Raw genomic sequence first — 2,888 nt, 5'->3', positions numbered from 1 at the left:
TACGTTTTCTACTGCCGTGGACATGTCGTGCTGTTAAAAGAAGATATTGCATTCACTCTCAATGAGGGATAGTATACGTAACATAAACAACGGACTTTCAAGACTAGAGATAAACACATCTGCCGTTTTGGCAATTGCTGCATCTGTTTGTGGAGATATGTATATCACTCCCTGGAAATGGGAATACACCCTAATTCTTGAACCAAATAAATGAAGCAACTTTAAATGAGGTCAGATTTAATGTGTTTTTTCTCCTAAGGAATGTTTTAAAGTGCCCCATCAGAACACTATTCGGAGCTTGAAGCTTTGTTCTATAAAACTAAATGCGCATCTACGAACAGTTATTCGGAATAATTCTTATTTACTACAGTTTCAGTTCCGTGTTGTGTCTAGAGCTTCATTTCCTCAGACACGCAAAACAGACATACAGGATGGAATTTTCAGCCCTGTGATGTGGAATCCAGAAAATTTTAGAACTTCATACACAATGCTGCAAATAGAGGAAAATCTAAAATAATCGTCCGCACGTCGTACGCAAAAATATTGATGCACCTTTAGAACAGAATATTCGTTTAACTTTAGACGAACCTATTCAGTGTATAGGTTTTTCAGCTTTCAGTACTGTCTATAATAGTCTGTTTTATTAGGCAGACTTCAACAAAATTGTTATGCATGGCTGTAATGATACCATAGTTTTAACTTCAAAACGTTTTCATTTTAAATTAGTGTGTAGCAATGAATCACGCTAACTTGAGATGCCCAGGAAAACATGCTACTAAAATGTTTATTTCGCTGATAACGTACAGTTGATGCAACAGAGAAAGATGAATTAGAAAAGTTGCTAAGTGAGTTCCGATTTGAAAAAAATATTTTGGTATGTGGTCAACATGCTGTCAAGCTACTGACAAGAGTCCAGAATTTGCCGTACATGGGTTAGGCCCTACACTGTTTTAAAAATTGTACATATATCTTTCTCTTGTTTATTTTTACTTGCATTAATTACCTAATTTATAATGTATATTATTTCTCATTCCCTATCCATGAGTGAGAGCTGTTACAAGAATTTTTCATTTCAGCAAAATCTCAACAAGCTGACTGTAAAGTAAAGGGGTTTTCCGCTGCAAATATTTCGGAGGCTATTTCCAATTTCGGCATTTGCTGATGAGCTCTCCTTTAAACACTGGTAACATTTTGTTTAAAATTTGTTTTTAGGGCCAAGTTCAGTGGTTAAAATGTCCCACCGAGCCGGCCGAAGTGGCCTGCGGGTTCTAGGCGCTGCAGTCTGGAACCGCGAGACCGCTACGGTCGCAGGTTCGAATCCTGCCACGGGCATGGATGTTTGTGATGTCATTAGGTTAGTTAGGTTTAACTAGTTCTAAGTTCTAGGGGACTAATGACCTCAGAAGGTGAGTCTCATAGTGCTCAGAGCCATTTGAACCATTTATTTTTTTTTTTTTGTCCCAGCGAATGACACCCGTCCCCTTACAATATTTTTTTTCGCGAACCGTATTTTCTTACCGACCCACCAACAGACAGGCGCAATCATTCAGCATCAGTTTGAAGAAAGTCAGCTAATGTAATGGATAGTGGCTAGTAGCAAGTGCTCGTAGAACCATACGTCGTCAAATCTCACAGCTATTTTGTTACCCACTGCGAAACCATGTGTGTTAACCCCTAGGTGTGTGTGTGACACACACACACACACACACACACACACACACACACAGAGAGAGAGAGAGAGAGAGAGAGAGAGAGAGAGAGAGAGAGAGAGAGAGAGAGAGAGGGGGGGGGGGGGTTGGGATTGGGTTATTTGAGGGGAAGAGACAAAACTGCGAGGTCATCGGTCTCATCAGATTAGGGAAGGACGGCGAAGGAAACCGGCTGTGCCCTTTCAATGGAACCATCCCGGCATTTGCCTCGAACGATTTTGGGAAATCACGGAAAACCTATGTCAGGCTGGCCGGACGCAGGATTAAACCGTCGTCCTCCCGAATGCGAGTCCAGTGTGCTAACCACTGCGCCACCTCGCTCGGTCAGAGAGAGAGAGAGATTCTGGTGTACTAGCCATTATTTGTCCTCCTGGCGATGGCTCCATGCATAGATATTCTTTTTTTCTGTATCGTGAAATATTCTCAGTAATTTATGTCATATTTACTCGAACCGTAAGATATTCTCCTTAATTTACTTTATTCTCCTTAATTTACTTTATTTATTTTACTTCAACTTTTAAGCTTACTCACCACTTTGCAACATTTTTGTTGATGTAGATTTCTTTATTGTATCTCTATGATAATGTGAACGTGACTCTCTCCAAGTCCTCGTAATTCATCCCAATACAGATCATAAATCGAAATAAATAAACGAAGAGAGAGAGAGAGTTACCATGTAACCGTATTATTTATCTCGTAAATAAATACCTAAATGTGGATTAATTAGAGAAATAGCATAGTTAACCCGGATACATCAGTCAAGTATGAATTCCGTAAACATCACTGAAGAACATCAGCTGCAAATAGTAGGCTGTATTGTGTGAACAGTAATCTAATATCAGTTCTAAAATCATGTGGATACGAGTGTTCCTGTTCCGATAAATCTATTTCTTGGAGTTATCATGTCTGCCACAAGGACTACAGCGCCCCCCCCCCCCCCCCCCCCCCCCGCCATCCCTCGAATTTGGCAGTTACCGTATATTTCTGTATGACCGTGTTGGCGTGTTTGCTTCAGTTGCCGCGTGGTTTGCGACACCATGTCACAGATTGCGCGGCCACTCACGCCGGAGGTTCGAGTCCTCCCTTCAGACATGGGTGTGTGTGTGTGTTTTTCTTAGCATAAGTTAGTCAAGTAGTGTGCAAATCTAGGGACCGATGAGCTCAGCAGTTTGATCCCTT

The sequence above is a fragment of the Schistocerca gregaria genome, chromosome 1 (genome assembly GCF_023897955.1).
Source record: "Schistocerca gregaria isolate iqSchGreg1 chromosome 1, iqSchGreg1.2, whole genome shotgun sequence".
Taxonomy (NCBI): Eukaryota; Metazoa; Arthropoda; class Insecta; order Orthoptera; family Acrididae; genus Schistocerca; species Schistocerca gregaria.
Note: the sequence above shows the minus strand (reverse complement) of the source record.